The 25,485-nt window shown below is 40.1% G+C and overlaps 1 long non-coding RNA gene and 1 other non-coding gene across 3 annotated transcripts in view; both read right to left on the reverse strand.

Annotated features, from left to right (window-relative positions):
- Positions 1 to 12,284: 12,284 nt before the first annotated feature.
- Positions 12,285 to 12,391, reverse strand: LOC121496430. Its single transcript, XR_005989236.1, has one exon. It is a non-coding gene; the product is annotated as a U6 spliceosomal RNA (small nuclear RNA).
- Positions 12,392 to 18,977: 6,586 nt separating this feature from the next.
- LOC121495519 overlaps positions 18,978 to 25,485 on the reverse strand; it is a 47,830-nt gene continuing 41,322 nt past the window's right edge. For both annotated transcript variants that reach the window (XR_005989010.1, XR_005989011.1), the window contains exon 3: positions 18,978 to 19,093. This is a non-coding gene — a long non-coding RNA (uncharacterized LOC121495519). The remainder of the gene's footprint in view (positions 19,094 to 25,485) is intronic.

Genomic DNA, 25,485 nt, shown 5'->3' on the forward strand with positions numbered 1-25,485 from the left:
TCCTTTCTCTCAACTGGCTTCCTCTGCTTATTTATCAACTGGAGAAGGTCTCATCACCTTACAGTTGTAGGGCTCTCTGGCAGGGGATTTCCAGGCAAAGGAATCTGACTGCCCTGGCTTAGAGCAGATAGTCACTCTGGTCAAATCAACTATGGCCTGAGGGAAGAGGTCACATAGTGATCTGCATGGCTACCCTTTATGGGCTGTGGGAAGGCACATTCTCTAAGAAGGGGGTGTTGGCAGACAGAAAGTGACTGTACTTCTAATATAGGGCTACAGCCAAACACCAGGTGTAGCTGAAAATATGGGACCTACATTTTAGACAGGGTGGCTGGAGATTTTGGCATTATTAGCAAACAGATAATGCTTGAAGTCATCGGTCTAGATGAAACAACCTCTGTATGTAGAAAAATGAGTATGTAGAAGTGATAAAATATTGGGCTATAAGAAATAAAGGGAAAGAGTCAATGAATGAGAGGAGTCATTGTCAGAGAAAGATTTAAAAAACCCAGGAGAGACACATAGAGACTTTGAGGAAGGAGAGAATATTAAAAAATAAAAAACAGTTTCATCTTCATTTTTAAAAAGGATTTTCTGATAGTTTCACAAGCCTGCAAGTTGAGATAGATACATCATTCTGGGTGTCAGCCAGCCTTTTGATATCTTTCATGACATCATTTTGGACAGACAGAGAAACAAAGATGGGATAAAATTCAGATGGGAGGATTACCAATCAGGCAATGAAGAACCCCGAAGGGATATAATGGGAGGATGTCCAGCACAGGCAACTGTAATGTAAGCTGAAAGACTCTAATATAGTCTTGTCTTTGTGAACTTCTTATAAGCTGTGTGGATATAAATAAGAATAATTCCTTTATCTAATTTGTGAATAACATGAAGGTGGAAATAATGGCAAGAAACTGGTGTGGCAGAGTGAGGGTCCTACCTGAATTCAGTGGAAAAGAAGAGGATAACTTGGCAACTTACTGAAACCACTGATTTCCAACCCACACCTCAGTCAAATTCCTGCTGATGGGATGGGAATAGAAAACACATATTTGTAACCCTTTTTCCAGGACATACTACTTCCCAGTATTGTCCATGGACTAACATCTGAGAGCATGGGCTTAAACTGCTAACAGGCTCAGTTTCTGAATCGGTAAAGTGAGAAGTCACCAGAATGATCCCTAAGGTCTTTTCCAGCTAGAATGTTTACATCTGTGCACATGGAAGGAAGACATGGATTTCAACAGAGAGTTTACCCAACCTCTAATTGCTGACCTCAGTCCTTGCACTGGGGATTTGAACACCATCATGACATCCCCGGAGTAAGCATCCTCATTCTGTGATCAATCCTTATTCTGGGAAGCTATGTGGTAGCTTTCAAAAGATGCTTAAAATGTAAATACACATTTATATAAAATTAATTGGGTAAGTAGATAAATAAAACCTTAGGTCTCAGACACTGAAAGACTCAATGGCATGTTACACACCAGGTTTCTTTCTCAAATTCAGCCATACCCATTTGCCTAACCCCCAAGATCACCCTTAAATGTCTGATTTTATTCTCAATGGAAAGAGAAACTAGTGTGCTGGGATAAGATCCAGGCAGGAGTTAAAAACAAGTGATAATGAATGTGCATCATAGGTGTTCTTCTTACAGCCATGGGTGAAGCACATTTCTCACCACAGAACAGGCTTAATGAAGCAGTGAGTGAAGGCCAAGGTAGAGTCATTAACATCTCATCTCTTGGTGGAGATGCTGGTTATCCAATGACACTACGTAGGAAGACCAGTTAGGACTGGGCTCCACATCTTTAGTACTGGGAATCTCATCCAGTGATAGAAGAGCTCAGAACATGCTTCACTGCACAAATATTTACTGAGTTTCTACCATGCTCCAAACACTTTTCTAAAGAAGCTCAAAGCTGGGTGAGAAAGACAGAATGAATAGTTGTAAAGTAAGAGCATAGTGATGGATAGATACAAATAGCCACTATGGAAGCATAGTGATGGATAGATACATATAGCTAGTATGGAAGCACAGAGGAAGGACAGCCATCCTTCCCTCCAGCAAGAGGACCAACCTGGAAAGGCTTTTTTAGAGTAGGTGACTAAAAGCCAAAAGGCTAATCCTCGAATAATGAAGTTAGGCATCTTTGCTGGTAAATATAGCCAGGTGTCAGTGGGCAAAAGAGCCCAAGAGAGGATGTTCTTGGCAGTTAGGAGCTTAAGCAGTTTCACATACCAAACCTGCTCTATGTAGAAACCTGAAAGGACAGAGAGCAAATCAGGAGGTGAGGTTGGAGATGAACCTCCATCTAGGAACTTGGACTTTACCCTGCAGGAAATGGAGGATCTCTGAGGGTTCAAAAGTATAGGAGTGATGTCTAAGGCTGACATCTGGAGGAGGGATTTAATGGAGCTGAAACTAGAGGGAGGAGGACCAGTTATGATGACCACTGATGAGCAAGAGATGATCGAGGCCAATCTAGAAACCTAATGGTAGAGATGGATAAAGGGAATCATTTAAAAAAAAATAGGTAACATCTCCTGTGTTTGGCGATATGTAGGTATAAGGAGCAGGAGTGAACTGGGTTGAGTTCCTAGGTTTGTGGTTTGGATGACAGAATGGCACTAATTTAAGAAGAGAGAAAGAGCAAGCAAAGTAGATTACTCTAAAGTTTGGATGAAAAGGAAATGAGATTTGGAGTACCTTGGTGGCTCAGTTAAGCATCTGACTCTTGGGCTCAGGTCATGATCTCAGGGTCCTGGGATCAAGCCCCATGTCAGGCTCCATACTGAGCACAGATTCAGCATGTCCCTCTCCCTCACCTCCTCCCCTCACTCACACACACACACACACACACACACACACACACTCTAATAAATACATGAATAAATCTTTTTTAAAAAGAAAAGGAAATGAAATGTGATTAGTTGGAGTTAGTGGGAGACATAGACAACAGACTATACATTTCAGGAGGACAAGGACTGTATCTGTATTATTCACTCACAATGTCCTCAACACCTAGATCGGTGTCTGTGCTTTTAAATCTTGAATAAATGTTATTTTCAATGTATGTGGAAGGGACACGGGAAGGATGGATCCTTAGATGAGAAAGATTTGAGCATGTTTATAAGCAGAGAGGAAGAACCAACTGGGGGAGGAAATGAAGTTATAACAGAAGGAAGGTATGCTTGATATAGTGAAGAGGATCCCAAAATAGGCCAGGTTGGCATAAGGATTATTTAGAGCAGACTGATGGCAACTGGAGAATTGACAGATATAGAAAGAGTTCTCTGCCCTCTTTTTATCTGCCTAAAAAAGCAGGGCATACGTTTCCCTAGGTGAAAGTGCCTCCACCACCACCAGGAAGAGAAGAGCAATTCTTACCATCAGAGATAGACAGTCAACACCAAGATGAGTTTCCATAAACCAACTTTACTAAAATTATCTTTATTTTCCATTAATTCCCCCATAGATTTCACTCCTTTACACTCAATCTTCTCTTGATGCTCAAACCTCCTTTTCTTCCTTAACATGGTATATAAGCCCTTGAGTCCAATAGCTTCCTTGAATTTCACTTCCTTTCCATGAACTCTTGTGCAAGTAAACATTAAGAAAATATTGTGCCTTACTGCTGTTAATCTATCTTTTGTTAGTTTACTTTGCATGCCTCCAGACACTGAACCTAAGAGGGGAGAAGGAAAAGTTGTTTCTCCCCGACAACAGCCAAGCCCCTAAAGAGGTGGGAAGGGATAGGGCCCAGGGTGCAGGTAATTTCACAAAAAGTACAACATCACCTGCCTTGAGCCAAGAGAAAAGTTGCTGAGGATGGCTAGTAAATATAAGTGTTTATAGAGAAAATACTAGGAAGTTGAAGGAGCTTATGCCTGATGGGCTTTCATATTCTTGAATTAGTTAGAGGCAGTCTTAGTGATACTCCTCACCTCTGATCCTATATTACTGTCCTTGAACCAACTGAGAGCCAGAAGGGCTGGGCTTTACATTCTCTCTCTGTCAGATCCTGAGTTGTACCCTTCTAAGTATAATTGAGACCCACAAGCCTGGCACCTTGTGTATATGTATGTGTAACAGTTTCTTTTAACATAAAAATAATACATGCATATGTCTAAAAATAAAAGATACAGAATGATATAAATTAATGAGAAAAGTAGTCACCAAATGTGTTGTAAGACCAGGGTGTGTGTGCTTGGAGGGGAATGAGTAGGATATATATGTAACAAGCTTTTCAAACAAGTCTTAAAGCTCCAGGCCTCAAATAAAGTTTTGAGTTATCTATTGAATAAAATGTTAAAGAAGTTCAGAAACTGTTTTATAAAAAAGCCTAATTCAATACTTGCTATATATACTATGAAACTCAGTGCTCCTTTTGTCCATCTACTCTTTTCCTTTAAGATGAATTCTCTATTATGAGGATTTTTAGTTCCTCAAGTAAATAGAGCCCTGCTGGTCTTCCCTACCAGCTGTGCAGACATGTCCAGGCTTGACTGGATCCCAGGGCAGGGAAAAAAAAAAGGCCTGGCTTTAAGCTGGGTCTCTTGCTGTGCAAATTTACAAAAATATTTCATGTCATACACCCACAGATTCAACAATTTAGAGGGGAGTCCAAAAAGTTAAATGCACAAAAGACTGTAAAAAGAAGTGAGCGGTATGAAACACCAAATGAGAAACCACACAATGTGTGTATTATTCTTCTGGTCTGTGTGAGAAAGAATCATGACTAATAAAAGAAAAATGAATGACCATGACCCTCAAAAGGTGCTGATCAAAGAAAATGTAGTTCCATTATTTTTCCACCTCTGGTTTAATCTTAGGGGGCCAGTTTTGGTCCAATCCAGGAAACTTGGCTGAATTCAAGAACTTAAGAGAGTCTCTTCAGATAGTTGAGTCTGCTTTGGATAACACTGAGTCTTTCACATTTTCTCCCCCTTCTTTTGCTCTTCCCTAAGACAACACATGGCTGTAGAGGGTGATGGTACTATATATCTCATGGTGGGTTGTAAAGGAGAGGCAGGGCCCTTGGATTCACACAATATCTGATCAAGGCTTCTGGAACTTAAATGTGAAATGAAAATTCTATATACCTTGTTATGGTACAGATTCTGGTTCACAGAATCTGGGGTGATAACCCGAGATTCCACATATCTAACAAGATCCCAGGTGATACTGATGCTGTGCTGGTCTTTGGATACACTTCAAAAGCTCAGTTCCTAGATCCTTGCAGGCCTCTGATGTAACATGTCTGTTCTGCTTAGCCTCCAGGCCAGTGACCACTGAGGTATGACCCAGTAGACATTTTGAGATGACATGCTGCCTCTCACAAATGATGTCCATAGTCTCAGCCATCTTCCTTCAGTTACAAAGTTTTGCATAGGGGCTTCTTTGGCTCTGCACAGCTCAGGTGCTCTCTCAGAGCATGGGCATCTACTCACTAGGATGTGAGGGAACGTCTGGTCTACCCGAATGCCATACAAGGCATCGGAGCACCTCACAGGGTACAACTTCACACTCATTTATCACCTTCTACCACGTTGCACCATTTCCTGTGTCATACTGGAAGAGGTCCCATGTGAGAGTTCTTTAGGCTTACAGCTTTCCTCTAGCACCAGGTCAGAGGCCATTGTAGGAGAGGAAACATTCCTTTTCCTACTACCCTGCTGGGTTCTCCCTCTCCCTTATAACCATGTAAATTGGTTGACAAAAGAGAGATTAACAAAAGAAAAGCATAAAATTTATTTAATATAAATTTTATTTAACACTGGAACCTTTGTAAGGAAATGAAGACCCAAGTGAATGGTGAAACCTGAGGATTTTTATATGAGGTTTGTTGAAGAGCAGGAAGTCATGAGAAGATGTGATAGGACAGACAGGTATGAGCTAAAGGCAGTAAACTGGGGGGATACTTAGCAAGGTCTGTTCATCCAGATTCTTCTCATTACCCTTTATCTTCAGAGACAAACTTGTTCCTTTCCTCCTGGAACAAGGAGGGCACCTCTCACATGAGGGTTTACTGACTTGCTTAGGCAGAGATGTGGGAGCTCTGAGAGTCCTTGCTTCTGCCATTTCTCAGATCACTTCAGCCTAAAATGTTCAATATGCCAAGGCACGATATTTTGAGGTAGCATATTCTGACCCACATCATAGTCCACCTCTAACTCCCATAATTTTCTCCTATTTGGCTGAATATTTCTGAGGTCTCATATCAGAGTGCAGCTTCAAGAAGGGAAAACAGAATCATAACATGCCATATGGATAGATCTCTGCCTCCCTCCCATTGCACCACACCTAAGCAAGAAGGGCTGGGCATTTTGTTTCCTCTCCATCATATCCTGAGTAATACCTCCCTGTTGTGGTGAAGCCCTAGATTCATATGTTGAACCCCTAATCTCCAATGGGATGGTATGCACTGGGGCCTTTGGGAGGTAACTAGGTTTAGATGAGGTCAGATGCCATTAGTGCCTTAAACAGACATGAAGGTACCAGAGCTCACTTTCTCTCTCTCTTTCCCCCATGTGAGGATACAGTAAGAAGGAAGTAGGCTGTGAACCAGAAGGAGGGCCTTTACCAAGAAGCTGACAATGAAGGCATCCTGATCCAGGACCTTCAGCCTCTAGAACTGAGAAATGAATGTTTTTTGCTGAAGTCACTCAGTCTATGGTATTCTATGGTATTCTGTGATAATAGCCCAAACTGACTAAGATACTCTCTAAGCATAGTCAAGTCTCAGGAGGCTTGACACTCAATCTGTCAAATGGGAGTTAAAGAAATTTAGAAACTGCTCTATTTGTATTTATTATTTATTTTGCAAAAAAGAACAAATATTTAAGTTTATTTAATAAATACTTATATTTTTCTGTGCAAATAAGCATATCATAAGTAAACCAGGTGTCTGAAACTTTATGTATAATATTCCATTTTTTAAATTGAGGTATAATTGACATGTAACATTATATTAGTTCCAGCTGTATAACATAATTCAGTATTTGTATACACTGAGAAATGGTCACCATAGTAATGTTAGTTACCAACCATTACCACAGAAAGTTACAGAAAAAAAATTTTTTCTTGTTATGAGAAATTTTAGATTTCATTCTCTTGGCGACTTTTAAGAATGTGCTACAATATTATTGAGTACAGTCACCATGCTGTATATTACATCTCCACGACTTATTTATTTTATAATTGAAAGTTTGTACCTCTTGACCTCTTCACCCATTTTGCCTAACCCCCAACTGCCCTCCCCTTTAAGACCACTGTTCCGTTCTCTGTATCTATGAAAGAGATTCTTTTATTAAGAAAATGTCTTATAAAAAAAAAAAAAAAAAAAAAATGTCTTATTTACAAGGCTTGCTATAAACTTTGAGACTCAATGACTCTTTTTCCTAGGTAGGATTTGTTCTCTCTCCTCCTAAACTAGTGAGCCTTAAGGTTTAGCCATGGAGGCAAAAGACTATAAGAGACTATCACGTGGGATCCCTGGGTGGCGCAGCGGTTTGGCGCCTCCCTTTGGCCCAGGGCGCGATACTGGAGACCCGGGATCGAATCCCACATTGGGCTCCTGGTGCATGGAGCCTGCTTCTCCCTCTGCCTGTGTCTCTGCCTCTCTCTCTCTCTCTCTCTCTGTGACTATCATAAATTAAAAAAGAGAGAGAGAGAGAGAGAGAGACTATCACGTAGGGTGGAAATAAAGCTATATTGGTTTTCTGTATCAGATATGTTATACCTATAACCATACTCATACATCTCATAAATGCTAATTCACAAAGCCCATTTCTGTTCCTCCTTCCCTTCTGACTTAATTGTAATGTAGTGATTACCTTACATTACACTCTTGTCCTATTTTAGAATTCTAGCCTTTTCTAGAGACCCTGCTCACCAGTACAAAGTTGATTGATATTATGATACTTACAACAGGAGGGTGACAGATCCAGGGACCAAGGCAAGTGACCCAATAAATATCCTCTTCCAGAGTGAGCCTTTATTTAATAGACAGAGCACCTGTTCTGCCCAGGCCAGATCCTATGAACTGACACTTAACCAGAGGACCACCAGAGCTGTTATTGTTGCTGTCACTGCTGTTGCTGATAAGGAGTTTTTCATTGTTAAAGGCTTTATCCACTAAAAAATATCTGATTATTGATTATCTAGGCCCTCTGATTTCTATAAGGTCAGGATTAATCTGTTGTAAGGGGAAAGTCTTTTCTCCTTGTCTGGAAATGTCCTTTCCCCACTGTCTGCCTTGAAGATGCCTACTCAGTTTTTAAAAATCCAGCTGTAATGTTGCCTACTCTGTACAGCCTTCTCTGAGCTATTGCTGCACTCAGGAAGACAAGAGTCCTCTGTTACATGCCGTTGCTCTAGCTTGTAAGAACCTCTATTGTCACACCATTCACAGTGACTCAAGAGTATTTGCCATCACATCTGTCTCCCTTACAGAATTTTTTGTATTGTTCACACCAGTCATAGTCTGGCACATAGTAGATGATCAATAAGTATTTGTCAACTGAGTGGCTGAAAAAATAAATAAGTAGATCTTAAGTGCCAGTACCCAAGGTCCCATAGGTAGTAAAAAGTAATGCTAGAATTCAACAGTGGATTAAGACCACCCGCCTCAAGCCCATTTTTGCCCAGCACCACACTGCCTTGCACTTTTGGATTTTCACATTGAGGTAGCTTATTGTCTACCTACGATAAATAGGAGTGAACTGCCATGAGCCTTATATATTTTTCCAATCTCTTCTCTCCTCCCTGTCCTCCCTTTGGTGAAGAGATTTCCCAGAATCGCCACTGGAACTTAGTTTTGGGGTAGTGTTGGCCCAAGAACAGAATGAACTATCATGAGGTTGAGCCCTTAAGAGTCAAGAGCAGAAAAGAACTTTCCTTGAAGTCTTAAGAATTGCTGGCATTTCTCATATGTTTATTGTGTGCTTGACATATTGGTAAGATTTTGCATACTTTGATTTAATTGTAACAACCACCCTTTGAGAGATGCCTTCCTGATGTGCTTTATTTCACAAATAGGGAACAGAGAGTCCTGAGATCCTGGTAACTGCCTGAGGCCTTGTTGGTTTTAGCAGTAGCAGAACTGCGACCGGAGCCTGCACTGGGCATGCCTGATGTCAAAATCTAGTCTCTTACAGTAATGGTTCACCACCAGGAATACACCAGTAAGGAAGAGGGAAAGGGAATTAATTAGGAATTGGCATTTATTCGGGTAATGGGTACCTGTCAAGCTTTGTGGCCACCCAACATCTCTGAACACCTTTCCTGTATTTGGGTGATTTTACACATTGAGAGTCCCACCCACCCAAAGGTGGAAACCGGACATTTGCAGTTGTGCAAAATGGGACAATTCCACTCAATACGCACAGGGGGACTAACTGACCGAAAAAGTGAAAGAACCTCACAAAAATAGAAACAGTAGCAGGCACACCGGTCCCTTTAGCCACTGCATTCTGTTAAATGCATTAAACAAAGGGGCTGTTAGAGTGGAGTGACTCTAATGCCCAGCAGCCAATATAAGCAAATCCAAATCTAAACCTTACTTTTACAAATGCCTCCAAGTTATGAAATCAAAATACTAAAGACAGCCAATCACAAACAGTCAAGTAGGCTTTAAGCTGTAGCCAACTAAATAATTTCCACACTTTCTCTATTAAGTTTTCCCTCTGGCTCCTGTGGACAGAGTGCTCCTAACCACTTACAATCTGGCACTACCCAAGTCAAATTGATTTTTGCTCAAAAAACCTCTCAAACATGTTTAATATTCCTCAGTTTGTTTTTTTAAGCAGTTCTAAAGCATTGCACAGAGATTTAACAAGGCCATACAGCAAAATCTCAGAGAGTGACCTTAATCTTGGGCTATGGGGCTTATGAGCTACGTGATTAGAGAAGCACTGGCCTGTCTCTTTGGGTAACTAGGCATCTGGAACCATAGTCATAGGGCATGGCAGAAAGCAGGCTCCATCCCTACCCTCATCTGTCATGGCTTTGGGGAACATCAGGCCTTTCTCTGATATACGGTGGAAGCTGGGGACCAACGCTCACAGTTGTAAAGTTGTATGAATGATAAACTATTGCTTGAACCCCAGCAACCAAGCAGCATTCAAGACTCCAGAAGGACCAGCCCTTCCTCTGGTAGAATCAGTGTAGGATCTGAGCCTCATAGGTAGCCAGAACTGACTGCTTTAAGCCACTGGCCTATAGCCAGTTTCCAGCAAGCTTCCAGGGAAGGAACTCGTGGCCTAGAAGGAAACCTGCAGAGAGAATCAGTCTTAGACAAATAACCCCTTTCTCTCCCTTGCTTTTCCAGCCTCCCTTGCAGTAAGGGCATGGTGTGTGGTCTAGGCCCTGCTGGTCAGACATGCCCATGTGAAATTTGATTTAGAAGAGAGCAGGGTGAGAATACAGGAGCATGAAACACATTTCCTGTGGTGGCTCATAACAGAGGCCTCTGTTCCTGGGTACAACGGTGGTGGTAACTCTAGAATCCAGGGCCAGCATCAACTTTGCCGGTTCTGATATGTGTGCCTAGAGAACGCTGCGACAGGGCCGCTTCTGGGACAGACTCATGGGTGGTTGGTACTGTTTCTGTCCATGTGCCTTCCAGCTGATCTGGCCCTCCTCAACATTCTCTGAGCTTCCTAAAGCCAACCTGGGATAAATTCATCCTCTGCTTCAATTCAAGCTCAAGTTGGTTCTGCTTTGATGGCCCAGAAGAAGAGTGATCACTGACCATCTATTTTGTGCCTGGCACAGTCCTCATCACTGTCCTATTCTTTATCCAACTGGATTCTCACACACATACTACCAGTCAAATACAATTTGAAATGCTGAAGAAAAGGGGGGGAAGGCTTGGGATGAGGCTGACAAGACCAACACACCAGAGATTGTTTGTCAACCATTGACTTTGTGCCTTATCCCATATCCCATAAGCATGCATTATACACACCCCAAGTTGTAGGTAAAATGAACACCACATACCTGGCTGCAGATGTGGGGGTGGAAGCTTCCACATACCCTCCTACAAGGTTCTTCTTTGCAATCTCATGCTGGCAGCCAGACATACAAAGTATTGGAGATTCTCCCACAAGCTCTGACTTACTGTGTATAACGGTGCTTCAGAGAAAGTGCCTAGATATTGTTCTCTGACCCTGGGACCACCCCCTGCCCAGGCTTTCCTGTTGAAACTCCCTATAGTCACGTAAGCTCTAACTCCTCAACTGAAGTCATGATTTCCAAAATACACAGTTCCTCTTTCCCTGCCTGGCCTGCAACTGATACAATCGGTAAAATGAAAAGGGGGATGGGAAATAACGTATACAGTAAAAATAAATCTCAAATACATTTTGTTCAAAGCAAACTAGAATAATGGGAAAACCTTGAGCTTCAGGAATCATAAACGATCGGGTTAAAATCTCAGCTTTACCCCTTGAAGTTCTGTGATGTTCAGTAAGTTAACTACTGAACATCTCTGAGCCTCCATTGTCTCATTTTAAAATGGGCACAATATTTGCCTCATAGGCTTGGTGACGATTACATGAGAATGTTTTAAATTTTTTTTTTAAATTTTTATTTATTTATGATAGGCACACAGTGAGAGAGAGAGAGAGAGGCAGAGACACAGGCAGAGGGAGAAGCAGGCTCCATGCACCGGGAGCCTGATGTGGGATTCGATCCCGGGTCTCCAGGATCGCGCCCTGGGCCAAAGGCAGGCGCTAAACCACTGCGCCACCCAGGGATCCCCATGAGAATGTTTTAAAGTGTTGAGAACACAATAGACTCAAATCTCAGGCCCTTTCCATTTGTGACCAATGTTTAGAAATCAAATATAATGAGGATGTGTATTTGTTACTCATTTTAACTGAGAATTCTTGTTTTTGTTCAAAGATTTATTTATTTATTTGAGAGAAAGAGAAAGAGCACACACATGAGTAGGGGGAAGGGCAGAGGGAGAGGGAGAGAATCTCAAGCAGAATCTATGACATGGAGCACTTGATCCCGTGACCCTGAGATCATGACCTGAGCTGAAGCCAAGAGTCAGACACTTAACTGACTGAGCCACCCAGGTGCCCCAAGAATTCTTGTTTTTAACAGCTATTTATAGGACTTGCAGGATAAAAATGAATACCTTTATAAAACACAGCTTTAATTAATATATATATCAAAACAAAATTGTGATTGCTCTGGATTTGTTCTCTCAAATTGGTTTTTAAAAGTATTCTGTACTATGCTTCTTTTATTTTTTATTTAGTTTTTAAATATAGAATGCTTCACAAATCTGTGTGTCATCCTTGTACAGGGGCCATGCTAATCTTCTCTATATTGTTCCAATTTTAGTCTATGTGCTGCCGAAGTGAGCACTATACTATGCTTCTTTTAATATACTTCAGAAAAAAAGTGTAAGCTTTCATAGGCTATGGAGTTTTAAGTTTTCAGAAAGTAAAAATTTCATTTTTCACATTTATAAACAGGAAAAAATGTTAGACATAGCATATACTTGATTGATAACTAATTGTTGATGGCACATTGAGACAATAAAATACAAGCTAAGAGTTCATTGTACTCACATGGAGAGGCTCATTAGTAGTTTTGAAAATAGTTTCACCAAGGGCATAGTTCTCCCAGTCTATGACCCCAAGGATGACTTGGCTCTTTGGGTCTCAGTGTTTCCTCACCAGTTACTGCAAAGAAGGCTTAATGTGGAGTCTTCCAAGTTCCAGCATTCTAGGACCATGAATGTGAGCTCTGCTGGCAATAAATAACATTTACTCAGTTATTCCTCCTCCTCACCAAATGAGAAAAGCAGGTGATAATTAGATTCTTCCCAACCCTTGAATGTGATAATTTAAAAGAATAATAATAGCATGGTATGTGTAATAAGGCATTTTACTGAATGTTTTATAGCCAGTACATAATTCAATCCTCACAATCCCAATAACACAAAACTATTCTCTAATTCGCAGACAAGGAAATGGAGGCAGAGTAAAGCTAAGTAACCCTCACAATGGTGCCCAGTAAGGACAAAACCTGAGGGAATACTGAAGTGTGGTAAAGGGTATTGGCTCTGGGAGTCAGACTGACCTGGTTTTAAATCTTGACTTTACCTTCTTTGTGTTTTAGGGGCAAATTACTTAATCTTTTCAATCCTCCATTTTTGCTATCTGTTCAATGATGATGATACTAGTTGTATTTCCCTCCAAGAATTAAATTAAATCATTTGTTTAGTGTTCAACAAGTAAGAACTATACTAGAGATGATGATTTATATTACCTCCCGAAGAATTTCTGTTCAACAACACTCAGTATCTTAAGCAAACTGGCATTTCAAAACCCAAGCGCTGTGCACAAATGTTGTTAGACACATGTTAACCTTTTTCACCAATTAGAAAGACTAATACAACATAACTCGCTAAGCTGCTTCACATTTCATGCATACTCAGAGAGGATGTCCAAAAAATTAGCTCTTTATGACAGATTGCTGTATGCCGTATTACAAACATATTTCCCACTACTCATAGGAAGGCACTCAGCAATCCAGAAGGAATTTTTCAACATGCTAATTAATGCAGATAATATATCTTCTCTGCAATTGAAAAGGTCAGAGGAATGTATCCATTCTCTCTTTCATTGATTAAAAAATGTTTGCATCCTCTTTTGATCTTCTCCCTATTTTACCCAAAAGAACTGAGGATGCCCACCCAGGAATATTAGATAATCTTCCACCCCATTGCCTAATGGTGAGAAACCTCTTGACGACTTTGGGCTCAGCTGTGCTCATTAGGTACAGAAATGCCCTGAGAAGATAGCGAACTTAGTCAGATTTTTGTTTGTCTGCAGTTTGATGTAATAGTGTTTTATTTTTGGCCCCCCGTTGCTCAGCAAAAAAAAAAAAAAAAAAAAAAAAAAAAACCTGGTTAAGCTGCTGATTTCCTCTAAATCGCTGAGCACAGGGGATTGTAGCTTGATAAAGTCATTTAGTTGCTACATGTTTATATTCAAACCATGCCAGGGGCTCTTGCTGGAGTTTTTCATGAGGAATGTGATGATGTGTACTTCACAGGGTTAAAATAGCTGTGAATTTACCAGTACTACCTCATAGGGGATTTTAAAAAATTTATTTCATCTTTAGGGCTTTGAAATATAAAATTTTATGTAGGTTTTCACTGCAGATGTCACAAAGAGAAGTATGTATGCTTTCACTGAACAAAATTAGCTGTAACTTCCCCAATTCCTAAATTCTGAAACACTAATACATTGGCCGTTTGGACTTGAATGTGGCACCCTCAAGACATTTCCCAGGCGGTGTTATCAAGGCCTACTTGAATAGAAAAATTCATAATTGTGGCATCAACACTAAAGTGAGAGAAGGAACTAGGGGATGAGAGAACTGATATAAAAATACCTTGGGGGATCCCTGGGTGGCGCAGCGGTTTAGCGCCTGCCTTTGGCCCAGGGCGCGATCCTGGAGACCCAGGATCGAATCCCGCGTCGGGCTCCCGGTGCATGGAGCCTGCTTCTCCCTCTGCCTGTGTCTCTGCCTCTCTCTCTCTCTGTGACTATCATAAATAAATAAAAAATTAAAAAAAAATTAAAAAAAAAAAAAAAAAAAAGAAAAATACCTTGTCTCCTTTTCCTGTTTTCTTTTCTCTCCTCTCTTTTCCCAGCACTGAAGGGAAAGGCAATACTGGGAATGTAGACTGTGCTTATCTAAAATAAGAAAAAATGTTGAGTTAGAAAAGCTGTTGATTTTCCATCCATCCACCCATCCATTCAATAAACATGTATCTGTTAAATATCTGTAAAAGGCCAATGTGCTGGAGATACATAAACAAAATTGTGTTGTTCATTAAGTCAGTTATTCGTGTAATAAACATTACCAATTAGCCAATATTTGATTCATGAAAACTGAAAACAAGTAATTATAACATATGGAATGAGTATATAAAAATATTCAAGGGTGGCTGGCTGGCTCAGTCAGTAGAGCATGCAACTCTTGATCTCAGGGCGTTGAGTTCAAGCCCCATGCTGAGCACAGAGCTAGCTTACTTAAATGAAAAGGCACTCAAAATGCTGAGGAAACAAGAAGCTGAGAAAATAAGCCCTCACCAGTAGCGTAAGTGACAGAGGCTGAGTTAAAGAGGCACATAGGTTGCAAGCCACAGGTTATATGGTAAAGCTGTCTCTGGAAACTTCAGCTACTAAGGTACTCAGAGGCAGTGTGGGATGACAGAAAGATTGTGACCTCAGGAGCCACACAGACCCTGGGTATGCATCCCTATTGTGGCAGACTACATTTCCAATCTCCTTTGCAGCTGTGCAAGGCTTTGAAGATTAAGTTCTAGCCAATGGTTGCAAGTAGAAGTAGTGCTATAGACTGTGTCCTCTTGAAATTCACACGTTAAAATCCCAACCCACAAGTGTATTAGGAGGTGGGGCCTTTGGGAGTTCACCAAGGCACCCTCCTGAATGGGATTGGTGCCCCTATAAAGGAGGCCCCAGAGAGCTCTCTTGCCTCTTCTGCCATGTAAGGACACAGCTATCAATGAACCAGGAAGACACAGCTGTTTATGAACCAGGGAGAGAGCTCTCATCAGACACAAATTTGCTGGCACCTTGATCATAGTCTTCCCAGTCCCCTGAACCATGAGAAATAAACTTCTGTTGTTTATAAACCACCTTGTTTATGGTTAAGTTGCTATAGCAGCCTGATGGAGTAAGACAATAGAATAATTTCCAAGAAGTATCCTTAAGAGAAGGGATTTCTCTTCCCTCTTCCTATTTTTTTTTTTCTGTTGGCAGATAGGTGACCAGGAAAACTCATGCTAGGGCAACTACCTTAGATTATCAGATGGAAACCTTGTGTGGAGGATAGAGAGCAACATGAGCCACAGAGTCTGATGAATATGAAGCCACCATACCAGCCTCATGTGGTCTGTGGGAGGAAAATAAAGTTTACCACATGTTTTAGCCACTACTGTCACTTGCAGTTGAACTTAATCCTAACTCCTACCAAAAGTGAGACCTTAATTAAATACAATCTGAAAACTATGAGACTCAGTTTCTTCATCTACAAAATGAGAATAATAATAATACCTATTTTTATAATTGTTGGAAGGACTGAATTATGAGTAAATAAATTTAATTCACCTAAAATAATGCCAAGTATCCAAGTAGTAGTATTATAAACAGCAGTATTTATATGTTTACTATGATTATAGTAATGTTCTGTGTCTTTCCAAAGCTCATGCTCCACAAATCTCTAAAACTTGAACAGAATCAGTACCCTTGTTCTCTGACCGTTGCATCAACTATCATCAAGGTCAAGCATCAGCTGAAATCCATGGTGTTTACTTGAGCAGTGGGGGATATTGGGGTAGAAGAAGATGGGGGAGGAGGGTAGAGTTGGGAGAAATCAATAGTTCTCCAGATATGTGAAGTTTGAGATGCTTATCAGGTATCTAAGTGGAAATAAATGTAGAGTAAGCAGTTTGATATATGATTCTAGAGCCATTCAGGAAGGCACTGGAGCACCGCAGATTTGAGTCTTATCAGCACCTAGATGGTATTAAAAGCTATGGGGTAGAATGAGATCACCTAAGATGTATATCTCAAGATAACAAGGCCAAGAGCATAGTCTTCAAAGCATTCTAATATTTAGAGTTCAGTAGAGAAGAAATTGATAAGGAAAATCCAACCAATAGGCTGTTTCAGAAACCTAGAGACTCAATGTCTTATGGAAGAGGTAATCAGCTGTATCAAATGCCACTGAGAAGTTAAGTGAGCAGAGGACAGAAATTGCCTGTTGGCATTGGTGAGAAATGGGTCACTGGCAACTAGATATGTTAGGCAGCCTCTAAGATGGACCCCCATGAGTCTCTCCTCCTGGTATCCATACCCTTGACTGGATTTACTGACTTATTTTTATTTAAAAAAAAAATTTTTTTTTTAAAGCAGGCTCCATTCCCAGCCCAATGCAGGACTTGAACTCAGGGCATGCCCCTGAGATAAAGACCTGAGCTGAGACTAACAGTCAGATGCTTAATCTGGCGAGCCACTCAGGCACCATTTAACTGACTTTTAATAGAATACAGAAGTGATGCAGTCTAGATTATGATATGGCTACAGCTTCTATCCTGCTATCTCTCTCTCTCTCTCTCTCTCTCTCTCTCTCTCTCTCTCTCTCTCCAGTGTTTGGCTTGGGTGCAGGCACAGAATAAAAGATAGGTTTAAATTGAGTAGGGATTTTTCAAAGCAATGATGAGAGAAGAAAAGAGAAGTTTGGGACTTAAAGAGGCTTATATGGGAGTAGTCATATTGGTGGTCTCTAGACTCTAAGCTATATGAGAAGAGAAGTGAGAACATGAGGTATGTAAGGGAAAGAGAAAACATAGTAGGACAAAAGATTAGAACCCCAGTGGGATGAGGACCCAGTGGAATACCAGAGTAACTGAGGAGAAAGGATTAAGAGGTAATGGGTAGAGAGAAGAATGCTTCAAACAGAGATTTTGAAACACATACTTGTGAATGTAATGTCTACAGTACAACCTTAAGAGTCAGTGGCTCAGAGAGAGTGAAGGAAAACGTGGAAAGAAACTAAAGGTGTGGAATGAATTACTGATGTAGGTGTGGAAATCATCCAGGATCTCCACAGACATATGGTAAGGATGACAGTGAGGCAGATGCCGGGACCACCAGACCCAGGAGTAGCAGGTTCTCTACCCAGAATGAATTTCCTACTCTATCAGTCAGAGACAATCGGCTTCCCTGACACCTCTGAGCTCAGACATTAGAAAGTGGTAACTCACATTAGAACCATAATTTATCTAAAGACAAGTCTTCCTCATTTCTACTCTTCCAGGATATGCCTTAAGCCTACAAACAAGTGGTATATTTAATGTAACACCACAAGAATCAAAAGTAAAAAGGTCACACATAAAACTGGTGCCCCCAAAACTGAATCACTCTAAACAAAGATGGTCATATTACATACTCACAGCTGGAGGCATTGAATGATATAGAAGACAAAATTGGGCTGCTTGATGTGTGCTCCTTAGTCACTTCAGGTTTTGTCAACGAGCAAGAAAGATCAAGACACTGGGGGAATGTAGGAGGAAAAATAGCAAATTTGGGCAAAGGGAATGAAAGGAAGGCTATAAGTAGATCTTTAAAGCATTTGCACCTGCTTAGGAATGAACTTTAAAGATTTATTTATTTGAGAGAGAGAGAGATAGAGAGAGAGAGTGCAGAGGGGGAGGGACAGAGAGAGAGGGAAAGAGAATCTCAAGCAGACTCTGCACTGAGCGCCAAGGCCAACATGGGGCTCGATCCCATGACTCTGAGATCATGACCTGAGCCAAAACCAAAAGTCAGACACTCAACTAACTGTGTCACTCAGGTGCCCCAGGAATGAACTTTAAAAGAAAATACTATTTTATCATATAAAAATTTTTCAGAAATATTAAACATAATGGAACCACATTTGTGGTTCAATGCAATTGATTGTGGTGACAATGCAAAACACCCACTTAAAGTTTGGAAGACTACTTTTAAATTATATTAAATCTTAATTAAGTGCTTGATCACTACTACAACACATGCTAGCTGGACTCTGAGCTTGTTTTCTCACCTGTAAAATGGAAATAGTAACCAAAAATTTCATGGGATTTCTGTAAGAACCAACAAACATGGTATATGTGAAAGTGTTTTATAAATTCTAAAGTTCTCTACACATAAAAATATCTTCATCAACATCCACAGGAAATCATGATTATCATATGAACATCCATTATTTGTGTCTACCTAGACCTCTGCCCTCCTTCCACTAATAACATATCCCCCTCCCAGTGAAGAACTGTTGTTCCTTATTATTGAGGGAGTACCCACTGGCCATGCTGGCCAAGCGATTCATCACACCTCATGCAGCTGGCCACAGTGCTGGGTCAGGACAGCTGTGTCCTGTAAGTCAGTCCAATCATAGTTCTTCTTGGGTTCCTTTTTCTTTTCTTGCCAAGAGCTATAAGAATATGTCCCCAGAGAGACTGGCAACCATATCCTCCCCTGCCACCTGCAGGATAAAGTTGACATGTAGAAAGAATGAGAAGTGAGACAGAGTCCTTAAAGAATTTCCATCATTCTATATGGCCAGCCCCAACCCTGTCCATCTCATAATTTCCTTACATGAACTTTATGCACACTCACACACACACATACATAAGCATTTGGGTTTCATTTTAGTCACTTCCAATAAACAATTTGGCTAACACAGATTCCACAACAAAAAACTTTCAAATTAAAAAAAGTGGAGAGAGAAGAACTTGCTCATTGTTTCCTTTTCAAATCTAGAATAGTGTTCAGAAGAGCACACAGAACCACTGAATGGGAATAACCTTAGAGATACATCTAGAATGATGTAAAGACACATCATATTACAGATGAGGGAACTGAACCCCCCTAATATGAAGCAACTGGAGCAAGTTCATAGTTTGCCAGTAAATTCGGTGAGGGTTCTTTGCTTATAAAATAGTTCTTTGTGGGGCACCTGGGTGGCTCAGTCGGCTGAGTGTCCCACTCTTGATTTTGGCTCAGATTTCCCGAGATCAAGCCCTGAGTTCAGCAGGGAGTCTGCTTGGGTTTCTCTTTCTCTTTCCCTCTGCCCTTACCCCCACTCGCGTTCACGCACTTGCATGCACACTCTGTCTCTATGAATCAATCAATCTTTAAATAGAATAAAATAGCTCTCTGCTTTACAAAACACTACACTATATTTTTCATTTTAGTTGATGCTTACAATATATATTTCCTAATCTATGGCCATGTTAAAAAATACTTCATTAAATTTGTAAAACTTTGATTTGTACACAACTCAGGAAAGCACTTATTGCATTTATATATAATTCCAGCTTGGACACGCTACTTATGGTATCAGAAATTCAGAGTCTTTTCAATGAGTCAGCACTGGGATAGACAAAATGTTTAGATTGGAAAATCTCAGTATCTTGAAGAAGTAGAGACAATTGCCTGGTAGAAACATGATACTCCTATTAAATGTTCCAGTGATTCCTAAAGCAGTTGATGAAATCCTTACTGCTGTAATTCTTGTATTAGGTAATTTTAATAATTTCATGTTCTAAATCACAACCATTTAACCAGTTTCTCTTGGAGTGCAATTATTTTCATCAATCTTTCTGTATATCTAATGGAACTGAGAGAGCCCCAAAGGGAATCATATATCAGCTCCCTCCGTAAACTATCCTTTTCGTTCAGTGAAACACAGCTCAAAATAGGATTTTCAAGGGTGTCATTTTTCAGATGTTATTCAATGTTGTTTACTATTTGCTTTTATTTGAATTACTGAGCTCAATTTTCCGATCTATGGGTTGGCTTTTTGTAGATCTTCAAATGCATGTATCTTCTTCCATACTATCCTACATTATTTATTTGCTTATATATCTTCTTACATATATAACATATGTAACTTGCATATGTTTACTTTTGCCCAGTGAGGACTGGGTGGAAGCTTATTCTCAATGTTTTGCCACCTCTTATCCTCTATCCCTGTAAAGCCCCAGAAAGTTGCTACAGAGGGACCAAATCTCTACTGGGTTAAAGCTGACAGTGGGCAATACTGAGACTTCTACTAAATTCAAAACTATGATTTCTGTATGCTTTCTAATGCCAAGTTTTTTCTCCATTGCTTTTTCAGGGGTCTAAGGATAGTGTAGCGGATAGACATAGTGTTAATCTTAAAAGCTATCAGTCACAAGGAGGAGATGTCGTACTAATAACAAGAGAGCATATAATCATAGATATCAAAACCAAAGAGGTGCAAAGGAACAGAAACATAAAAGTCTCAGAGAAAAAAAAATGCAGTGCTTATTGAGCAAATAAAGATGTTAACCTTTAGACTGAAAATTAAAACAGCAGCAAGATACTTTTTTTTTCCACTAATAAAAACAGCAATGACTTACACATGTATGTTCAACACTGGCCAGAGTGTGATGGGATAGGCACTCTATCTCTGTTGGTATATCTTATAACAGCACAGTATTTCTGGAAAGCTATTTAACAGCACATCAAGAGTCTTTAAAATATTCACACTTTCACCCACTTTCAAGAACCACCACCCCCCACAAGAAAATCAGAGCAAAGACAAAGATTAATGCATGACATTATTTTGGTGGTGCCTGCAGCAATTAAAAAATGTAAACACCATCAATGTACAAAAGCAGAATGGTTAAATGAATTACAGAACAGGCATAGGCTGAATTATTAAATAGTTATTAAAATGATGTTTCTGAAAATGTTTAAAACATGGAGAAATTCTCATGATTTCACACCATGAAGAAAGTAGGGCATGTGACAAATGTACTGCAGAAGAATCCATGAAACTGAAAGTACCTGTACTCTCCAGCCTTCATTTGAGGAAACCACCCTGAGCAGTTGTTTGTGCCTCATGTTGTCTTAGCTTGTGATAATAGTGGTACCACATCATTTAACTTGTGCAAGTTTAATTCTATGACCTCTGCAAAGAATAAAATGCGAAAAATAACGTCTGAAGTAGCGATGGCAATTTCCACTAGATAAGTGTGTGCCCTAAGTGAGCCTGACATGGGAATTATGAATTTGCTGTTCCCTCAGAAATTTCAGGCTCTAAGGAGCTGTCACAGTGGGGGAATCTTGCCAAAATGTGTAATTCTAGAGTATAAAGAGATAGTTCTATAACATCCTTTGCATATGAACTCTTTATTGCTCTGTACCTTCTCCTCACAATGGCTCCTGTAACATCCCCTAGAGTGTCTCTATGTTGCCAAACTGAGCAGGTTGTTCTCAGGCTTCATCTTATCCAACCTCTCAAGGCACTTGATACATTTACATCTTCTTCCTTCTAGAGAATGTCCACCTCACTTCCGGGAACATTATTCTCTCTTCCTTTTCATCCCATTCATCTGTTTCACTGATCCCTTTTCCTCTTCCTGTAGTCTATTAAGATTATAGTGTTTTCAGGTCTTAGTTTTTCAACATCTTCTCTGGCTAGACTCAGGTGATCATGGTTCAGGAGAACGATGGCTTTAAATATCAACTATAGTCATATGATAATAATAGGACTAATGACTCACCCCCTACTTTGTGCCCCATTCTAAGCATATTACATATATTAATCAACCCTCACAATGGGGCTATGAGATAGTTCATATTATTATCCCCACCTTAAAATAAAAACTGAGGCACAGAGAAATTAAATAATTTGTCCAGAGTCACAGCTAATAGAGGATGGATTCAAGACCTGAACCCAGGCATTCGGGCTGCAACTTGCCTGCCTACTCTTAAGTACTATCCTGTATTATACTCCACCACCTCCTCAATGATTCCTAAATTGTACCTCTATCTGTTACCTCTTTCCTAAAACTCAAGATTTGTACACTGGACATCTTTGGTTTGATGTTTAATGTAAACTTCAAACTTAAATATATCCAAAATGGTATTTTTATTCCCCTTCAAATCTCTTCCTCCTGTAGCCTTTCTGCTCAGTGAATGGCCTCCCCACTTTACTAATTGCTCAAGCCATCCTTGACTTCCCTTCCTCTCATTTCTCCTACTCATTTAAATTCTGTTGGCTCTGTCTTATAAATAAATCAAGAATCTCGGGGTTTTTTTTTTTTTTCCATCTTTTTTGTAGCTATCACCATAAAGCACATCAACTTTTCTCACCTGGACTCCCACATAGTCTAATTTCTACATAAATTGAGACTACTCTATGCTGAGGAAAATCAGTTCCACTACCCTAGCCATGACATACTGGTCTAAGGGTCCGTGTCTAAACCAGTTGTAACTATATATAAGTGGACATAAGGAAAGTTAAACCTGTCTGGCCAATAAGGATGCTCCATATAAGTGGTGGCCCACTAACCCAATTAGATGATAATTTGGGGGGTTATATGATGTGAGTTTGTATGCTGACCAGTGCTAAGTGACTGCCCTGGTCCTCTGAGGCCTGTTATGTAAGTCTAGTCTTGAAAACCTTGGATCCCTGTGTGCAGACTAAGAAGAAAACATCTCATTGTATTATACATTTGCCTTTAAAAAAGTAATCTTGTTATAGTCCTTTAAAAAAGTAATCCTGTTATAATGCTTCTTTACAATTTTAAAAAGAAAAATGTGCATGGGAAAAGAATGGAGGAAAAGAAATCAAATCGCAATTAGTATTCAACTCCAGGAGCTCTTTGTATGGGGCTTTGTTGTTGTTGTTCTGCTTTTTGCTGTTTTACTCTACTTTTCAGAATATCTTGTTTTGATAATTGAGGAAAACAATGTTAAGAACCGAGTGTAAGAGGGACTGTGGAAAGAGTATTTTCATATTCAAAAAGAATGGGATCAAGGCAATTGTGAAGTATATTATTGTTTATTCACTATTATTTTAAAAATTCACTCATTCTCTTATACAGATGCTTGAATCCTGAAAGAAAAAGAAGAATATAAAAATTTCAAATTCTGACCTTTGAATCCATATTTGAAATACTTCTTACTCCCAAGGAAATTTAAAAAAGAAAAGGAAAGGCAGTGGACTCAAGACATTTAGTTCTAATCTATGTGCCCTCTGCTGGCTGTCTTTTTCATGGCTTTCCACCATTGCATTTTTGGTTTTGGGGGAATGTTTTTATGTTTTTCTGATACTACGGCAAGACCAAACAACAACAACAACAACAACAAAACAAACCACATAACTCCTCAGATATACAACTAGTAACATTTTAAAATTCAAGAAGTCTTTGTAACAAGGCTCTGTTGGGCCCCCAAATAACTTGCTGTCTCCTTTAAAACAAAGATAATAATGACTACACAAGGCATTTATATGATGCTCTCTACAGATTTTCCTAAACTCATAGCTATTTAACTTATTGTGATTTTACCTTACCATGACTCATGTGTACATCACTCAGCTGCAAAACGTCCCTCTGCATACAAATTACTAAACCCCAAGCAACCTCCTCTTTGGGATCCAAATCACTTTCTTGATCCCCAGCTGGTTCCATCTCACAGCCCCCTTTCCAAGAGGCTCCCCCTTCTAAACCAGTACCAGCCTAAGCATGGCCTCTTAAGATGTTACTGGTGCTCATATAGAAAATGAGGAAGATACAGAAGAAGGAAAGAGTGCATTCAACAGGAAAAAAATAGGAAGGGAAGAAGGAATAAAGATCAGCAGACTGAGAGAGACTGTCCAGTTGGCATAAAATAATGATTTTGTTCTGTGCTTGATAAATGGCTTCGAAGGTGGTTTCCATAGAGAAGTCCAAGCATGTACTGAATTATGGAGACACTGTTACTTGCGTTGGCTAAAGAGCACTACTCTGAAGGACAATATTCTTTTGGTATTATGATTCAGGTTTTTTGGGGGGTGGGGGGATATTGTCAGTATATTTTTATTATTTTAAATTTTATTTTATTTTTGAGAAAGAGAGAGAGAAAGAGGAAGGGAGGGCAGGGGGAGAGAGAATCTTAAGCACGTTCCATACTTAGTGTGGAGCCTGATGCAGGGCTCCATCATACAACCCGGAGATCATGATCTGAACTGAACTGAAGAGTCAGACACTTACCAAATGAGCCATGCAGGCACCCTTATCGCTTTATTTTAAATTAATTTTTATATCCTGCTTTCTTCCAAAAGGGATTTAAGATAACTTCCAAAGATGTTGTAGAGTAACAAGAAGGATTAATTTTTTAAAATTCTGGTGCTCCTCCTGGATTAGCAGATGGTGAGCTGGCTGGAACTGGCTCTACTCCCTCTCCCAATGGGAAACTTGCATCCAACCCCAACTTCCCCTTGCAGCAAGGCTTCGAACTTCCCACTGGTCTCCAGGTCTCCAGGTGGTATGCAGGTGTATTCCCAGTGCTGCTGCAGAGCAGGTACCTAACCTCTGGCTGCTTGGCAACAAGGAGTCCCTATCACTGACAAGGGCATTTGCATGGTCACTCATAAAAAGGAGACCAATTAAATGTTTTTCTCTCTTTCCTGGAGCATTCTAGATCTGCCCATTCCAAGATGCCTCTGCACAGGGTAGTAACACAACTATTGCCTCTCTGACCATGAGCTCTAGCCAACACCATCTGTTCCTACTGGTGTTATTTACAAGACTCAATACAATATATTGGGGATCCCTGGGTTCCTGCCTTCAGTCCAGGGTGTGATCCTGGAGTCCTGGGATCGAGTTCCGCATCAGGCTCCCTGCATGGAACCTGCTTCTCCTTCTGCCTGTGTCTCTGCCTCTCTTTCTCTCTATGTCTCTCATGAATAAATCAAATCTTTAAAAAAAAAAAAAGACTCGATACAATATAAATTCACACCACAGAAAAATTAAGTACATACATAAATTTATAGGAATGAGTAATGAAAAAAATAAGAATAAGATGGAACTAGGGTTGATGACATAAATTGATTGCATGTCATGAAGTTACATGTTC

Source organism: Vulpes lagopus, chromosome 7, assembly GCF_018345385.1.
Source record: "Vulpes lagopus strain Blue_001 chromosome 7, ASM1834538v1, whole genome shotgun sequence".
NCBI classification, from domain to species: domain Eukaryota; kingdom Metazoa; phylum Chordata; class Mammalia; order Carnivora; family Canidae; genus Vulpes; species Vulpes lagopus.